Genomic DNA, 20,015 nt, shown 5'->3' with positions numbered 1-20,015 from the left:
CAGAAAGTAAATAAGAAACCTCCTTTTTAAGGCAGGAGATTTTGAAGTTAGGTCAGCTATGCTGCATGGGCAGGGATATAATTGATACTCCAGTGATATGTATTACAGATGAGCTATCTCTATCAACAAACCATCTTCCTATCAAAACCTTCTCTACTCCAGAGTAAAATGGAGATCAAACTTCAGAAAGGACCACAGTGATTTCTCATTCCTCTCCACTGGAGTGGGTCATAGCTGTAAGAATAAAAAGAGGCTTTATTAACCGATACCAGCACTGCCAAACATCAGCAGCTTATAACTGTTTTTTATAGGACAGTAGTGATCAAGTACTTTCCCTGCACTGTCACAACGGTGACCTGAGATAGACCAAATACTCTGGAATTTGGCTGAGGTGCTTTTTGTGTTCGTAGTTCTTCTGAGACCTGTAGGCCCTTCTGAATGTGCCCAGACATTGCAACATCTCCTGTGCAAGGTAGTCACTTGGAAAACTAGGGTTGGCTGCTATGAAGAGGGCTACAGTCCTGCACAGACAAACACAGGTGAGAAGGGCTGTGCAGCAATTAAAAAGCAAGATTTTTCACCCACGTATTTTTCACCGGTGCAGTTATGTTGCACCATTGTCTACCTACAGGTAGACAGGGTCTTCCACATTTGGATTCTACTGAGTGAACGTAGATCTTCTTTCTCAGTTTTGCAGTGCTGTTGTCTTCTTTATTTTAACAATAAAATGTAAATTGTTCCTACTGCAAAGCAACTCCAACTCTACCAGGCGCCTTTTGTCTACAGCTTGTATAATAAAGCCTCTCATTTTTGAAAAACAAATTAACTTACCTCAAATGATTTTGTGGGAGTACAAATGTGTTCTCCAGGCAGGTGATAGGCAAAGTCCTGATTCAAGGGGGTTGCAGAACACATGTACGCAGGAGAAGACAAATTGACTCCAAACTAAGGCTAATGGAATAGGCTTGCAATTCAGGTGTTCTGAAGGAGGATATTCAGACTCAAACAGAGACAGAAAAGAACTGAGGTGTTTATCATCCACCATTCCTTTCATGAAAACATGGTCAATGGAAGGTAATGACTGTTACTAACCTTCAGGTGAAGAGTTGTTGGAGAAGACTCTTCCTCTGGGGATGTTTTGCCTGCATGAAACCAAAAGCAAGGGTTGTCTTCTTCCCTGTTAATGTGAACTGGATTGTTGTCGAAAAGAAGGTGCAATGCTCACAAGTGCAAGGTACACAGACCCAGCATGGAGCAGGATTCAGCTTTGTGAATCTCACAGTTCATATGCACAACGTAACAACTCTGAACGAAGGAGCAAATAAACAGTGTTTCATCCCAGCGCAGAAACAAGACAGATCTAACCCTGAACAGTAGTACATGATGACTGAGAAACAGCTAGGAATTGAGGAACAGAAAAAAGAAACTAATTTTCATTTAAGTGCAAATAATAACAACTATACCCTCACGAAGTAGCCCAGCTGCTGTTAGAGTCCTTAGTCCAGTCTGTTTTGGGTGCAGGGGCGGGAAGAAAAAGAGAAAGGAAAAAAACCCCACCTATCTAAAGTCTGTGGAAACTTTGGAAATGCCTGAGCAGACAAGCACGTTGTCCTGAGGTACTGTTGGGTGTGCAACAGCTAACGAAGACTTTACTTCATGACTTTTAAAAACTACAGATGTTATTGTTTCCAATCCAAACAAGATTGTATTGTTTACAAGAAAGACTCATGAAACTGTGAATGTCACACTCAATTACTAGACAGAAGAAGAGAGAAGTACCTTATTCTGAGCTAACGTCCTCGGCCCCTTTGTATCTCTCCTCATTTCAAGCACTTTACCTAGCAGTGGAAGTGCCACTTATATCTGAATCAGAGTTGCAGAAGAGCCCTTTGGAAAGCAACGAACTCAGACTTATTCAAAATGGTCGGACAACACCGTCCCTTCTTTCCCCATCCTTTGCACTTCAAGCTAATAGGAATGATTGCATTTTCTAACAGTTTGGGTTTTTTGGATGGAGATGGAAGGAGGAGATGACAATGTGACCTGTGGCTTGTAGGAGTGGAAAAATACCAGTGTTTTCTTGTCATATCTTTATTTTTTAAGAAAAGAGTCACTCTACAAATTGTGTGGATTTTTAGTGGAGACCCGATTCTTACAGTTTTATTTTTATTTTTATTTGTGCTTGAGGAACATGCCCTTCAGTGTGATTAAGGAATAATTTGATTCATTTTGCATTGTGGTAAATGGCATGGCCTTCTTTTCATGGAGTTTCTGGTTCTGCAATTACATTTCTCAGCACTGTCTAGCAGCCATGAAAGATTAGCTGTGTTTTCTTCTGCCACGCAGTTCTCTAATCTGTCTGGAACAAAAATAGATCAAGAAGAGCAGCTTTGTAGATTGTATCAAATGCTTCTGTGTGTTGCTTTGTGACTGTTGGGTCATTCTTGGATATGTAGGGTTGACATATATCTCTATAAGAATTATTTCCGGAAAATATGTACTGTGCACTGTCAGAGAGGTGTTCTTTTTCTTCCTTTTAAGTTCAAATTTCATAATTAGAAGAAGATGAACAATAGCATCCCCTCACAGAAGAATAAAGATGTGCTTGACTCCCTTTCTACTGCCTTTGAAAGATGAATAAATGGGTATTTTCTGCAGCCTTACTTAATCTTCTGCTCCTTTTCACACCTTGCTCCATTTTTGAGTATTTCAATAGGGATGCGTGAACTGCTTAGATAAGAGCCAACTCCAGAAAGAACTTCAAAAGAAAAAAGATGAGGCCAGGCAGCCTGGAGAATTCCTTTGGAACACAAAGTGCAGGTGTATTTGGTACAAGGTATTGGTGGTGAACTTTGTTTTGTTATAATTTTACTTTTCCTGTGCATCCATCTTCCTTCCTTGCTTCCCTGTTTTCTCCCTTCTTGCCCTTCCCTCCCTTCCCTCCTTCCTCTCTTTTCTGCCCTTTCCCCCTTCCCTTTCCCTTCCCCTTCCCTTTCCCCCCCCGGAGGGTGCATGATACTTTAAGATGATCATGCATCTGTGACAGAAGAAGCTGTTTCCCTTTTATCTCACATCTATACATTTTCAGAGGAGTACAAACTTTCACATTACTTACACAGTTGTTTCCGTTCTAGGGCATGGGGGGTTTAGCAGAGTGGCTCTCGTTGCTGTTAATGGGATTTGTTCAGCTAAAATCTTGTGCAAGCCAAGCCTTTTCAAAAGAGAGAATTTCTTTAGAAGTACAGATAGACCTGGCTAAAGATTCTTTTGATGAGATATAAGGCAAGATCTTAGAGCATATCTAACAATTAAAGAACGTGGAAAACTTTTCACCAGTTAAAAGTGTTAATCTCACCATTATAGCCATATTTCCATTTGGCTAATTACTTCCTGCTGTGTAAAATTCTTCCTATAATTTCACTTACAGTTTTTTTTTTATGCTTGTCTAGAATGACTATGCAATGTTGTTGCATGATTTTTAAAGCTGAGCTCCTCAATTATCAGAAAAAATATTTGCGAAGTAAATGTTTCTATGAAAATCGTCATTATCCATCAAGTGATTTATTCCATGAGCAGTATTTGCAAAGCTATGCAGCTGGCTGATTACTACAAAAGAAAAATTACTCTAATAAATTAGTTGAGAAAAAAAGTAAAAATTAATTAAGATAATGTATATGTTGGATAATATTTGTCCAGCTGTTGTTTGAAGGCTATCACCTTTCATTTCGGTGGGCTTACATACTGGCAAAGCAATCCCTATGTAAATAGTTCTGAGTTTATCCTGTGATCTGCCATCCTTACTTGAAAAATGCTGTATAAATGATAATTATTATGATTGTAAATCAAACCCTATTTTCATTTGGAATAAAATATAATGGCATTTGAACAAGCAAGGCAGTGGGTCTGTAGATGAATTGAGTGCCATGTGGTCTGATGTGTGCACTTTGAGATAAAGCCTAGGTTGTTCAGAGTCTGAGAGTAAGTGCCTGGTCTGCTGGAGGCAATTGTTTGCTTATTCTTTTTGTGAAGCCCCTAAGTTTCTCTAAAATTAGAGATAGTGCAAATACAAATCATTACATGGAATCTAGCAAGTTCAGTGAATAATATTTTCAACCATCTCATCCCTCAAAACTTATTTTTTTGAGATGTTTTGTTGCTTTGGCCACAATAAAAAACAGATTACAAGACTTTTAATCATCCTGTCCTAAAACATACTATATAACTTAGTTTATCACAATTAAATAGTGCAGTTTTCAACCCAAACAAAGTAAGATTTTGCTGTAAGTCTTCAGTAGTTTTTCCAATTACAAATGCGTAGGAATTGGAATGTAGCTGGACATTCTTTTATGTAAATTTAAGCATATTATAATTATTATTTTTTAAAATCAGATTCAAAGTACTCAGCACCTTCAGGGCTCATAGCACTACCACAACATCACAAATACTGCGGACATATAAGCTGAAAGGGAAAACATTTTTAAATTGTTGGAAAATGCTGAGTTTATTTAATACGGAGACAAGTGTTACAGTGATCTTGAATCTTCTCTTCCTTGAGTCTTTTGAAGGGAGCATTTAGGAAAACTTTTTTAAAGCCAAAATGGGCAAAGGTGAAAGGAAGGTAAAGGTGAAAGAAAAGAACTATTGGACAGGAGAACAGAAAGAGTAATTGAACACACAAATTTCAGGCCTTTTTCTTTTCTTAAAATCTTGTTTGAAACAATTGACCTGAAACTATGGTGAGGTGATTAAATTGAGAGATGCTGCAGACATTAATGTCTGTTTGTATTAAAGGGGAAAGATTCAGAGGCCTTACAAATATACAGGTAATCAGAAGAGATACAGCTGAATTTCAGGGCTGATAAATGCAAGGTAGCGAACATTCAAATGCCCACAGACAGTGCTGGATTCATGACCATCACTTGGATAAAAGAGTAGGGAATCAGCATAGACAGCCCAGTAGAACATCTGCTTAGTGTGATGTGATAGCTGGAAATGCAGATAAAACATGAGACTAATAAGAAAAAAAACGTAAAACCATTGTATATATCAGTGGTATGTTTTCAGCTAGGCTATTACATTCATTTCTTGTCATCCCATCTGAGAAAGGTAACAAGCAGCTTAGACACATGAAATACAGGAAAAGCAAATTTACAAAAAATGAACAAATGAACAGAAAAGATGAAAATACTAAAATGTTTTTAAAGGAAGACAAATCTTTGAAACTGCACCTTGTGGTGATACTTTTGGAATGAAATGCGTGTTAAAAGAAAACCAAACAGCTAATCAGCCAGCTGATGACGGTAGTGGTCGCAAAACCAGAGCGTTTGAATGACTAAACGCTTTGTCAGGTGGGAGTATGAGGACTGCTAGCAGTCCTCAGGTATTGATAAAACCTCTGTTTTTCCTTTTCAAAACAAAATGAAAGCAACAAAGAATAAAGGACGTCTACTGCAAATATAATTCATTTGCTCTTTTCCCCTGTGTGCTCTGCAGTATTGTACAGGAGATCGTTCTCCTAAAACACTGTAACATTCAGCTTGCTGGAGGCTGGGACACAACCACAGCAAGACATACTCTTTCCCCTTCAGACTGATGAAAACCTGATGAAGAACATTTTCCATAAAGCTCCCACTATCCCTCATCCCTTATGTGCAGATGTCAGGAAAAGTAGGGGCTGAAATATCTTCCTATGACAATAGAGAACAGCAAAATTTTGTTTTCCTCCACTTACGCTTGGACTTGATCCCACTCCAGCTGATTACAGTTATGTCCTTGCAGATGACTGAAATAGGAATAAATTCTGTCTGTTGAATAAAACTTTTCCATCAATGTGAAATTCTCTAATGACAGAACTTCACAGAATTATATGGCAGTTATACCAGCAGAAAATATGACTCTAGATCTGTGAATTCATCAGCCTGTTGTTTGCCTCTCTTTTTCTTCTGATAGTAAAGGGCTAAAGGATTTTTATGTGCTATTTAGTCTTGCATTTGGTAACTCATTTTCCTTCTGTATGGAAATTAACTGTAATGGTTTGCATGTTTATTCATCTCACAGCTAACATACCAACACTTGTGTCATCCTTCCAACATTTTATAGGGGAGACAATACATTCTCAAGCATTGAAATGTTAATTCACAGGTAATGCCACGTACTAATAGGAAATAAAGTTGAGATGTAGAATTTTCTACCACCCTTGTTCCTGCCTGGAGCAAGCCCTCTTGCTCCAAGTGCCTGACAAAGAAGTGCAGCTGAGAATATTTCGAAATTTCCATCATGAGATATGAAACTTCTGTATTTGAATGATGTCTCCCAAGGATTCAAGTCTGGTGACACAAAAGCTTATCTCTCAAAAGTTAGAGCATGTACTAAATAGTTCCTACCAAGCAGCTATTCAAAATTTATCAGGAATAATTGTTTAGAGATGAAATGGTTTTTGAAAGGTTTGTTTTGGAATTATTGTTCTCTCTACCATCACTCACCCTTAAAACATTCAAAAACATCAGATCCTGATGAAAAGTATAAAATAACATGGCTCAATTCAAACTGGAACAGATATGAAAAGGATGGGAAGAACCAGGATGTGGGAGGTGTTTTTTTTTTGTTTGGGGTTTTTTGGTTTTTTTTGGAGGGGATTGGTTTTGGTGGGGGGGGGTGTGTGTGTGTTTTTTTGTTTGGTTGGTTGGTTTGGTTGGTTTTTGTTTGTTTTTTTTACCCTCCTTTTTGGGCTTATATTTGGCAGGAAAAACGCAGTTTACCAAAGCCAAAGATAGAATAATTTCTCATGCACCAGCCATTCTAATATTGCACAGTTCTCAAAAATAGGTCTCTGGTAGAGGATAGCTTTTTATACACTCATTTTTTATGGCACAACTACAGTATGATTGTGTCTCTAGGCTACTGCTTTATCACTAGCACACTAATCCTACCAAACGTCTGTTATGTGTTGTGCCATGGAAACTCTGATGAGAGAAAATACACCGAGCACAACTTTTTGCATCCTTTTTCCAAGCTCTTGACCCTGGTAGCCTATCAGTTAGTTGAAATGATTGAAACATACAGGTAAAGGAAATCAAGATTCTGAGCACCTCCTGAGTGCTAGTGGTGAGACACACAGCCTTTTACTTTCCGTTAAAATCCAGGCTATTGTAGAAGTTTTCCTATAAGCTACCAAATAAATGGTGATATACAAAAGGTGCAAAACCCATTTAACAGGATTGAAGCACATAATTTCCTTGAAAACTGCTAAACTAGCCTCTGGATGAGGAGGGAAGCCTTCTGCACCCTGTCCATAAAGAGCCTGGTGATGGCATGGTCAATGAGGGGGTGATGGAGTCACCAGACAAGGCAATGCCCCTCAGATGCCACTCTCTGTGTTCCAGTTTCTTCACTCAGTCAGATGTATGATGGTGGTTATTTTGTCCCATCCATATATCCTTTTTACTATATTTAGTGAAGCTGACGTCGTGGTGGGTAGCACACGTGCTGCTGGGCATCTGTGTGCCACAGTGGAGATGCCATTGCGTAGGTGAGACACTCCCCGGGCCGTGGTCATAGATGCGTGGTGCTACCAGTAATGAAGAAAGCGGCTGCTTCCCACCCCAGGACTCAGCCCAGTATATGAAACGCTACAGGCCGACAAAAGGAGCTGCTGTTGCTTGTTTTCTATGGTGACAAAAATTCTTGAATTTGTTTTACACACACACACACACACACACACACACACACACACAGAGAGAGGCTGTTCAGTAAGGAGGTGTTTGAGGAAACAGCTGCGGGGCTGTCAGAGGCCCCTTACAGCCAAACTGAAAGACGGGTAGGTGTTTTCTCTGCTTCTGAGGGTGCTTGCTCTCCTTTCTGAATCCTGCTAAATCTTCCTGTCTTATAAAGAATATTCTCCCTGGAGACCATAAAGACACTTCAGAAGAGAGTACCTTCCCCCCCTTCTTTTGAATGCAGTAGATTTCACCAAGGATGAGGAATTTTCTAAAGACCTTCTCTCTTTTTACATTCGAATTACACAGGGGTTGAACTGTGCGTTACGCTAGCAATACAGCCAGTATACTTAGCTTTCGGATAGAAAGTGTAGCTTTCCAGCACGAACGTCCTGTTTATTTGTCAAGTGGAATTGCTCCTTCCCAGCCCGGGTTTATGAGAAAACATTTTTGTTTAAACAGGGAAACAAATGAAGAGTTTCCATAGCCCTTAACTCACAGAATCCCAGTTTAAGGTTTAGCACAAACGTATAGGGAAAGTGGTGTTTGCCGAATGCCCCTTGTTAAAACACTGGCAGCCCATCACGAACTCAGGAAGATGACAGATGTCTCACTTAGTGTAAAAACACAGTGAGTCTGAGAACTGTGGATAATTTCCAACACAAGCTGTTAGATACTGAGATATTATTATCATTATTACTATTATTAATATTTTGAGTTGTTCATGCTTTTTTTTTTCTTTTTTTTTTACACTAAAGCATACCTTTTGGACTCTATGATCTCAAAGGTCCGTTCCAACGTAAACAATTCTAAATGATTCTATAAAAAATCAGAAATAAAGGTGCAGAGAGAAGCCTGAAACTGAGGTTATCTTCCCCTACTCGTTATCTTCCCCTTTAAAAACAGCACACAGTGATTTTTGGACCTCCTTAGAAGTCAGTGATGCACTTTGCACTTCTGGGAAGTGGCATTCCTATTCACATATGATCTCAAAGGCAGATCTGAATTCAGACCCTCGCTTTGTATGCAGTGAAGCTTTCCACAAGTACAGCTTCAGACTCTTCCTGCATGGGAAAACTCATGTTTTGGTAAAACTGACCCTGTCACATTCATTGTGGTTGATACCCACTGACCAGGGCACTGGGTATTAACCCAAGGATGAAAGAAAGGCAAAGCACAGTTACACTCTTGGTGATTTTTTTGTTCAGTTATTGCCTGTTGAGGTAGTTGTAACCAATGTAAGCTTGAGCAATCTCAGGACTGACAGGTTTTTCAGAGATCAAGGTGATGTTATTATACCATTGACCCTTTGATCAGGGTCTGGTACTACTGAACTTCAACCTGACTCAAGGGAATATGCAAACATTTCACTACTGAACCTGAATGTGGTCAGAAAAACAGATCTTGCAAATTGGTGTGTACATCTATGTCTGCATTGAGAATACAAAAGGGTATATCTGATGTAAAAGATAAAGTTAGGGACTTTTCAATGGTATAACTGCTATAAAATAACACAAAAAATTGGGAAGCATTTTGAAGTGGGTTGATACAAGCTACATAATGCCACAGATCTGGCTGTGTTACTCTGGACAAAACTGTTTTGTCTCATATTTATAGAACTTAGATTTGAAGAAAAATAATTATCAATAATTTATTGTAGACTATATTTTTCCTCTTCTTTTTAGTGGCTATTACCCTTTTGGCTGCAAGCTAGGTAACTGAGAGCTAATATTTTGGACACCGCCTAGTTAAGCCATTCTGCCTGTGAATGTGCTTATTCTATTAATGTGGCTTCAGTGAACAGAGCGCCAAACACCTGCAGCTTTAAGAGACTTACTAGTTTTCCTTTGGAGAAGGAAAAGGGACTCTGGTAATGTCATTAATGTGATTTCCACTGAATTTTTTTTACACTATGATTTTAAATGCTTTATGTCTGACTTTTGAGAGAGGTTCCACACTGTGGAGAAAGCATATGAAAACTACGCACAGAAAGTTAGTTGACTTGACTGTTGTCTATGCACACCTCAAAAGGTCATGTTTTTTCCTAGCTCCAATACTTCCAGACCTATCTTTGGAAAAGTCTCAGATGCTTTTGTGTGGTGCAATGGTCACACCCAGTGGCCAGTTGGGTTAATCACATATGTGTATTCCCTATGGATATCTGAGGCAGTTTGTTCCAGGAATTGCTTCTTATACACTATGACAGCTTGGAATCTAACTCGATAGCAGGAAAGCAATGTATGTCCACCTTCACATCAAGGTTCATTCCCAAAAGTCCCTGGCTGATCAAAATGAAGGTCTGGACCATTCATGAAATGAATAGCAAAGAAACAATGAAACCCCCATGGAGTCTGACATTCTTAAAATTAGGACCCTTGACTATAATGAGCTGGTGTTTTAAAAGAATGATTCAAGGGCAGGTTGAAACAAAAATACTGTACTTTTCCTTAGTTTAAATTCAGCTTCCTTTTAATTGTGGAAAGCCTGAAACTTTTGAACATATGCCTGATTCTTCTTTTTTGGCATTATCAAGGTAATTAAAAAAAAAAGACAATTTTTCTATTCTATAAATGAAAAATGTATGGAAGTACTATGGATAAATCAAAGGAGGTGCGTGCATGTAATCCCCCTCCCTTTCCTCCCAGTCTAACTATAGCATCCTCTATTAGCATCGCAATGACACTGATGTTTTCTTTCTCTCAGTGTAGACCATTTTTTCAAGTTCTTTGTTTTCAATTAGTGTCAGCAAATGACACATGGGTGGGAATACTACAGGCGTGTTTGGTGGAGGTAGCATTGCGGATGCTGATTTTGGGGTGGGGGATGGGAGAGCCAAGTTTCAGTGGCGAAAAAAGGGAGGGACTGTTCTCCATAGGAACCCTTGCTTTAATGCTCCCAAGGACACAGATGTTAGTTCCCTTCCCTCCATCACGCATGTGAAAGTGGTCTCCTCTAAAGCCCTGCATGGCATGGTAGGGTTCATTTACACAGAGTGTCAGCTCATTTAACAATCAAATAGCTAAATCTGCATTACCTAACTTTGTCTGTCTTGTCCCAAATGTTTTAAAACATTGCCTCAAAGCCATAAATGAGTGGGGTTTTTTTCAGCCTCTTACCAGTTCCCCCAACTTCTTTGGAACAGGCAATACCTGTCAATATCTACACATTTCTCTTCTTCTGCCTACAGCATCTGCTGTTCAATTCTGCTTGCATTTTTTTCCCCAGGAACTGGAGAAGCTGCTCCACTCTGATATGAAAAATTCTGCTCCAGCTTCAGCATTGTTGACTGGGTGCTGGCACCTGCATGAACTGGACCAAGGCTTTTATGATCTTTTTCTACCGAGAAGCTTCTACACATTTCCTGGTTGAGATGAATTTGGATACTGGATTTGAATGTATTGACATTCAATATTGACAGCAGTCTTGCTTTACTCACTTCTCCCTCACACACATTTCACATATAGTCCACAGTCTCCCAGGGCTCCCCAAACCACATATTAGACGAAGCAGAAAAGGCATTCATCACAGATATTTTTTGAAGAACTTTGAATTCCTTTTCCTTGGTGAAATTTCCTTATGTGTTTAGTTAACTGTGGACATTCAGAGAGTGACTCCACAAATTCTCATTTCAATTGCAACAGTCAGTCTGGAGTCAACATAGGATGAATTCTGGGGTCTCTGCAGTGAGTTGGGAGGTTTTATGCCAGGAACTCCCCCAAAACCCTGTGCACTAAAATATTACAGCTGTTTCTGTACTGGATTTTCTTGCACCCCACAGCCTGCAGATATTCAGTGTAGAAGTTTGTGCTTGCTTTTCATTTTTGCTTTGCAGGTCACATTTAAATGAAACTTTTACACTGGATCAAGCTTGACAAAAAGTACAGTTATACCTTAAGAAAAAACGTTGGCCTACTTTTTGTCTTAGTTCTCTGTTGGTTGTTTGAAGATGTAGGTGATATAAAGGGACTCTGTCAGGTCCTCTTTGCCCCAAAATTCAGGTTACATTCAAGAGTAAACAAAACATTTAGAGAAAAAACCTGCTAAATTTAGTGAAAGTTTTTGTGATTTAATAAAAATAAGAAAACTTAACACAAAATACTGCAGATGCAAATCCTTTCCTGTGCTGCAAAATAGCACTGGTGCATGGGGATCACATAGGAAAACTTTGTATAAACAAAATGAAACCATTGATGCTGCCTTCTCTGACTAAACGGAGGGGAGTTAGAACAACATTTCCCTACTTCTACTGCATTGATATAATACCATTTAAAGCTCCAGTTCATATGTAGGTCTATTTATGTTAAGTGCCAACTCTTATTTAATGATTAATAAGCAATGGTGTAAAATGAAACGATTTGTAAAGTTCTTGCTAGTTTCAATGACCTCATGTGGGAGTAAATAAAAAAAAAAAGTAGTAAATAGAAGACATGCCTGTATGTGTTGCACTGTTAAATAAAGTCTCCTTCAGTCTATGTTCCCAAAATAGATACGATGTGTAGCTTTGAAGGGGGCTGACGCATTCCCATTGCAAGTGTGAAATCAGATTTAGTGGAAAAATACCCAGTTACCCGAGGCTCCACACTTTGTGATGGAGACAGAACAAGGAGTCCTTCTGAGCTGGCCCTGTTTTCAGCTACGACAAGGTGCAGCAGGTGAGGAAGGAATGAGAGAAGACCAGCACTTCATCTGTTGTCAGAGGAGCATGTTTTCTGCACATGCTATAGTATCTGGGGTCAGCCCATGGAGCTGTGCATATCCCTGCTTTTCATCTCCTTTCCCTGTGTCCGCCCCCGCCCCCCCCCCCCGAATAATTTCTTTTAGGGAGGAGATGCTGGACAAGAAGTCCTACAGCAAACAGTATTTGTCTCATGTTTCCCTGGACTGACAGTGAGCACGAGGAGTTACTGTCCATGCAGAGATTCCCCAGCATGGACTTTCTGCTTGTGCAGTGACAGGATCGATGCTGTTATGGTTTGTAAAGATGAAGGTCCACCAATAATGAATGTGTATTACTTCTGCTGAGAGCACAGCCATCGTGATTGCAGGGGAGATTAAAATCCTGTCAGGTCTGAATCCAAAATGAGGTCAGTGGGAGATTTCTGAAGCAAACCCTTCGATCCATGCTTCAAGGTCTGTCGAGGGTGCACTCAGGTGTGCCGAGGTTTGATACACTCTGGTGCCTCCTGAAGCAGCTATGCCATTGCAGAAGAAGGACCACTGCAATGGTATTAAATATCCCATCTGGAAGCGGTTCTGCCACCTTGTCTCCAGAATTATACAGGGTGCAGAGGATGCTGCACAGGGATTGTAGCAGGCTATAAGAAGACAAGACCTTTATATAAGCATCGAGTCTCTAACTTAAATGTCACTGGGAAAGCCTGGGCAATTTACTTTAGTCCTGGCTGCCACTCTGACCAGGCTCATAATTTTTGTGCTAAGGGCATGACAGTGCAGCACCAGCATTAATGGCGTCAAATATGCAACGTGATGCATAAGCATGATTGCATGAAATAATGAAATGGCAACTTCCTGAACTCACTTAGCTTTTTCCTCTGCAATACATTACTAAATAAATGTTGCACTTACTGTGTGCAGAACTTTCAGCTGAGGATCTGAGCTAAATCAAACTAAGCGACCTTCCTCCCCCAGTTAAGCCGTATGATGCCCCTATGCTGTTCCACAGAAGCTTCTCTTACTTGCATCAAGTTTGTTCCTATCACTTTGAATGCAAAAAGCAGTTGATCATTTCATCCATGTGACTACAAGGGTGACTGTCACAGCTTGCAAAGCATATGGCAGTTCTTGCAATATCAATAATAATCTCTAAGTAATGCAACTTTGGGTTGTAGTCATCTTTTATTATCACTCCAGTCTTCCACTAGCTTCCTTCTGTCTCTCTCTTTTAGAATTTTTGTCTTTCATTATTAAATGAAACCTTCTATACTCAGTGATTACATTATCAAAGATTACCTACTGAAAGGGATCAAAACTGATCAAAATAAAGGCTGTGTTATTCTGAATAAATTTTACTTATTTTGAGGGGCTTCATCAAATTAATTAGAGGATGAAATTAAACAATAAGCAAGTAGTGTAGCAGGCATTTTGCAGATGGAGACACTGAAATTTAAAGAGGAAAAAGGGACTTGTCACTGGTTTGCCGTACGGACTGAAACAGAACTGGTATTTTCTCCGTGAAGGCTAAGTGCATCTCTTACAGATTCCAAGTGGAGTGAAGCTTATAAAGTGTTTATTTAAAATCTATGTATGGGAATGAAATACTTTTTGGTTGTCATTTTAAAGTAAAATTCTATTAAATAAGGAATAAAATCCACTGTAACTATTGCAGGTAATTTTTCTTTAGGCCTATCAAAGTATTCAGTTCCCACACTGAAGTGAATTCAATATTGAGCATATTCACAGCATTCCTTACAATTTCTGTAAGATCTATTTAAATAATTCTTTTTTCTAAATGAGATGCCTTGTACACTCTCCGCCTGTTATGGAATATTGATAACATCTGTTTACTAATCTGAGAGCAACATCCAATGACTCCAGAGGATGTGACAGGTTTGAATGGCTGTCATGTTTAGTCAGGTGGTAGAGTGACTGACTGGTCAGCTAATGAAAATAACATGGGTTTACAGGCAAAACGAAACAGGACGGTAGCAAATGTGGGGAACTGACTACTTATAATGCATGTTATTCTGGGAATGAAAGAGTGAACCTAAAGGTACAGAAATCATTGAAAATGTATTCATGTTTTTGTCCAGTGACTCAGAAGTTGGGTTTTTGAGTCTTTGAGTAAAGCAATTTCCTTGAGTTGTGCAAGGAAGGGGTAGAACCCTGCCATATTTAATTAGTGAAGCTCTTCCTACTTGTTTCCTGGACAGGTGAGTTTCATGGCCCTTGTGTCTAGTTGTGCATTGCTGGTAGGGATGCAGACCTTGTGTTCTGCTGCCTCACTGGCACTGTAATCAGAACACTTTCACCATGAAAGAACGAGACTAAAACCATCTCCAAGGGAGCTGGTTCTCTGGTCTGCCCTCAAGTGCGTCCATCAATGCAAAAATCTCACTCTCAACTTGCCAGGGCAGTCCTAGGACAATGCAATGGAACAGTGGATACTTTGGAAGGGAAATTATACAGTTTTCTTTGGGCTGGTGAATGTAAAGGATTGCTGTTTCTGCCTCATCACACTGGGCATCTGTGTGAGCCTGGAAAAGCTGACCTTGAGGGGAGCCCACAGTCTCCTTTGCAAAGGATGGGGAGGGACTCGCTATCATTGTATGATCTTTTAGACTACTGGCAAGATAAAACTAGGTGAAACTGCCCTTCTGGCTAAAATAATTTTTAAAGAAGGAGTCTGATTGTGCCTGGGTCTTGTGTGGGTACAAAACGAGGAGGGAAGCCATAATGTGCTTTCTCTGTGCTCTTCCCACAGAATCAGACTTATTGCATCTCACTTAAGTATCTCAAAGTGATGGCTGTTCAGATCTGACAAAGTTATCCTAAGCTCCTTTTATAGTCAATGGAGAGAAATTAGAAGGTGTTATTCTCCTTCAGATGAAGCATTTCGACTTAACAGGTTGTCCAAGATGGGCAAAACAAATCACCCTGTGAAGTTGTGTCCTTCTTGCCATTAAGTATAAAGACTAGAGTAGCTCAGATTTAGATAACTAATTTTTAAGCACAAAAGATGGATGAAACATATACCAGGAATAAGGACCAGCTCTTGCCCTGTTTCATTATTCTGGAAGGTGGAGGTCTCCAGAAGGGCTCAGTTTAATGGAATAATATTTCCTAACCTGTACTGTATTTTTGTTGATAGGTACCTGATCCACAGTCCAAGGGATATATCTTCACTGTTGGTAGGTTTGTTGAGACACAGGTCAACAAAGTAAAGTGTGTAGGCTTGCAAATGCTGCTTGATTTCAATGGAAAATAAGCTCAGTGAGTCTGAGCCCAGCTGTCATGTTGCCACAAATCCAGCTCTTGGTCATTTCTAAATTTTTCCACTAATACCAGAGCGATTTTTAAAGCTAAACTGAGTCAGAAAAGCTTCCTCATGTAGCTGAGAAGAGGTAAACCAACTGAATTCATAGAGCCCCATAGTATTTGCCTACCTAGAAAAGACACATTTCTTAGTCCAACTTTAAAAATAGGTACTAAGAAAAGATACCCATTTCTTTTTTTTTTTTCCTTGCTATTGTTCACTCGTGAATATGTAACACAGCATAACATTCTCAAACTATAATCTGCTCAAAATTATCTAATTGCATCTGTCATTTTACTCCGCAATAAAATACTTCTGGGGAAAAAGAAATGCGGAACTTAGCACTTGAGCTACTTTTTAAAAAATTGCTTCTGATTTTAAACATGTAGCAGCGACATTCACCTGCTAGAATTTAAAAAGCAAAAACAATCTGCATGTTATCAAGCTCATATGTAGTTATCATCTGTAGCTCATATGCTACAATGTGGGTATACCTTGTTCAAGTGATTCTTAGGACAGAGAGGCTCTCATACGAGAACTGAGCTAGGGTCTGTATCTCTATTTTTGACATATGCTTTAACCAGTCTATGGACTGCCTGTTTGGTATTGTTTAATTATTGTTCCTCTGAATGTACTAATTGCACTTTGGCTGTATAACTTGTAAATGGGAGGGATGCCAGCGTATTCACTAAGTAACATCTTTGTGCTATCCATGCCAGCTTCCCAGAAAATACATCCAAGATGGTTATTGATCCTTTTTCTTGTGCTTTTACAGCTTAATCCCCCTTCATCCTTTTTCCTTTTTTTCTGATTCTCAAGATGATACTCCATGAAAGATATTTCCTTCAGCAGATCCCACACCAGCAGCGTGCTGGCTTCTTGCAGCCTTCCATGTCTCTTGCAGTCTCTACTTTCCCACCTTTCTCCTCTCTGTCCTTTCCCCTTCATATATCTCCTTCCTGTGGCAACTGAATGAGGATAGGAAAAGTCTATTACTGCTTGATGGCTGGCATTCTTGAGTTGCACAGAAAGTATTAGGCATGAATTTGTTACTGCCTTCAAAAACCATGGGAGCCTGTACACAGACTTGCCTCCTAAAATTCAAGTACAAAGACAGTCTTGCCTTGTATGTGCTTACATAAAAAGCAAACAGCGGGGATTAATTACTTTAGACAGCTAAATAAATATTTATTTCCCCCTAATAGTCTTCAAAAATATCTGTCACTGTTTCACTACCTAACAATGGCTGGTAGCGACAAGTGGGATGGATCTTTTTCAATGGAAGCTGCTTTTTAATGAGTGTTTTTCGAGTAGGAGGTTTAATCTGATGCTGCTTTTGGAGCAATGCCTGGCCTGTCCCAGTACAAACTCCCTCTGGTTAACAAAAGGCCTCATTTTTAAACTGATCTAGCTCAACTGATGCTAGTTGATTCTTTTATTTAACTCAGGCTTGTTTATGAGTCAATTAGCATTTAAACTGAACTCCCAGCCTTCTTATAAATTCCCAGCCACCTAAACCAAACAAAACAACCCTTTCTCCTGTTTTTAGGGGCCACTAAGCACCTATACAATATCCTGCTGTAGAATTCTTATGTTGCCAGGGCTTAGGGAATTCATCTAGTGATTTTGGCTCAGATTCATCCAGGCCAAAATTAGGTTAGGTACCTTCCTCAGAGGAGGTGCGGGCACTTCCACTCCTCTTTCAGTGTCCCTGCTGCCTTCCACGGGAGAGACCTCCTGCTGGGAGTGGTGGGGCAGACAGTGAGCCACAGTGCACTTAAAATGGCCTGATAATGCTGAAATCAGCCCACTCATACACCTTTCTGAGATGTCTCTCCTCTTTCTACTGTGTTATGCAGTAAATGCCTTTTTGTTTCCACTTGAACTCTCTGACTGTGCCTTTTCACTTGGTCGCTGTCCCCTGGGATGCCAGGTTGCTCTTGGCTGGGTGAAAAAGAGGGCACAGGTGTTGCTCAGTCCTGAGCTTGCTGAGCTAAGGAAACATTTTCCTGAAGGCTGTCCTGCGGCTGCCACTTGTGACATCTCCTTATTGCTGTTGTCTCTCCCAGCGCCATCCATCAGCCTCTGCTCCGGGAACCTCCCCACCTCCCATGCTACCTTCCTATTGCTCCACCTCTTCCCTTGGGGCAGGTGATCCCTCACCTGCCACAAGGCACGATGGGCACTGGGGCCAAGTTGTGGGGATGCAGCATGCCACAAAAATGGTGTTGAGCACTGCTGGCTTGGGGGGTGGACACCATCCCTCCAGAGTGGTACTAGCATCAGTACCATACTTTAAGGATGCCAAAGGTCTGCTCTGCTGTGGCATGTGTCTGCCAGCAAGTGCTGTTGCAGTTATTATCATGAAGCAGCTGGCAAATGCCTGAAGAAGGTGAGATGCAATGGTCCAAGGAGGCAGGCATTAAGTGAAGAGAGACAAGAATAAAGTAGAAAATAAGGGTGTCCAGTTAAGGTCCTTTGTGTAGCTTGGCTGCTGAAATCACACCAAGATAGACTGGTGGGGACTGTCCCTGGTCCATGGATGGAAGTGGACGTCATGTGCAAGTCGAATGGATTTTTAAAGTGTTTATGAAGAAACCACTTATCTCTAATCGTGGTAAAGTACTATGTGTGTCTGGTCTGGAGTCCCATACCTGGGGTGTGGGACTTTTTGTAGATTTTATGTCCACAAAATGGATCTGTGGCCCACAAATTGGAGTCATTATCTGTGACATTCATGTACCCATGTTCTGTGATGCTGTTTCTGCATATCTTTAAGACTAGGATTAAAGATGCTATTAATAACTGTGGGAAATGAACTTCCAAGCAGAAACCCCACATAGTTCAATTCCGGCCTCCAGGCCATAGGTGAAGTGTATTAATTGTTCTGTTTACTTTCCAGTGGCTCTGATGAACTTCATCAGTGTGCAGCAGGCACTCTGCTGGCTCTTCCCAGGTGCCAGGATCCTAACACATACCTAGAAGACGGTGGTGACACTGCTGGCATGTTGAAGGATATTCCTGTCCTAGACACTACCCCAAGCTCTGACCTGGGGGCTAAATTTTGCAATGATTGCTTCACTGGTGAGGCAGAGACCTGAACTGTGGACTGCTAGCCTTAGAGTGTGGTGTCTAGGTAGTGCCTTCCTGCTCCTTTCTCCACAGTGTATGGAGACAACACACACGGATATGAATGTTTCCATTCCCAAATTTTCCTAACCTGCACTTATCTTCTTTCACTCTCTCTCTTCACAGTATTTTCTTGCTCCCTTGTCTGGGCTATGTGTTAAGTGTTCCTGGGGTGCATTAAACACAGTATAACCAGCCAGTCAAAAGAGGTGATTATCCCACTGTATTCAGCCTTAGTGCAGCCCCACCTTGAGTAGTTTGGGCAGTTCTGGACCCTACAATTTAAGAAGGAATGCATCCAGAGGAGGGCAACAAAGCTGGTAAAAGGGCTGGAAGGAACGCCCTATGAGTGGCTGAGGACTTTGGGTTTGTCTAGTTTGGAGAAAAAGAGGCTGAGGAGAGACCTCATTGCTCTGTACAGCTTCCTGATGAAGGGAAGCGGAGAGGGAGGTATTGATCTTTTCTTCCTGGTATCCAGTGATAGGACGTGTGGGAATGGTTCAAAGCTGCTCCAGGGTAGGTTTATAGTGGACATTAGGAAGCATTTCTTTACCGAGAGGAACAGGCTTCCTAAAGAGGTGGTCGATGTCCCCAGCCTGTCAGTGTTTAAGAGGCATTTGGACAATGCCCTTAACAACATGCTTTAACTTTTGGTCAGTCCTGAAGTGGTCAGGCAGTTGGACTATATGATCATTGTAGGTCCCTTCCAACTAAGAGAGTCTAGTCTATTCTATTGATCTCAAACTCCCATCTACGCATAGTGTCCCTAACTATACCTCCTAAGCCCTACCTCTGTCTCCCTCCAGTCCTTATTTGATTTATTCCATTGCCACACTGAACTGATTTGACTTGGTACTTCTACAGAAAATCTAATATCTCTCATTCTCCCTCCTTCCTTCTGGTGTTACCTAGCAGGGAGGCATTGGAAAAGTATGCAGGGGGTGGTGTTTCAGTAGTGCAGTCATGGTCCTGGCATGGAGATGGTGAAAATGGAACTAACAACAGGAAACAAACCACAAAAGGTCCTAGATAACCAGGCTTTCCCATACAGCCGCATGAGAGACAATATAGATGTCGTTCTGTGTCTGGTCATCCAAGCGCAATTGCCTGGTAAGCAAAGATGCCTCTCAAACTTTTGAAGTTCTTTGTGAGGAGAAAGGAGAAGCAGATGAAACGGC

Source organism: Nyctibius grandis, chromosome 1, assembly GCF_013368605.1.
Source record: "Nyctibius grandis isolate bNycGra1 chromosome 1, bNycGra1.pri, whole genome shotgun sequence".
In the NCBI taxonomy this organism is placed as follows: Eukaryota; Metazoa; Chordata; class Aves; order Nyctibiiformes; family Nyctibiidae; genus Nyctibius; species Nyctibius grandis.
Note: the sequence above shows the minus strand (reverse complement) of the source record.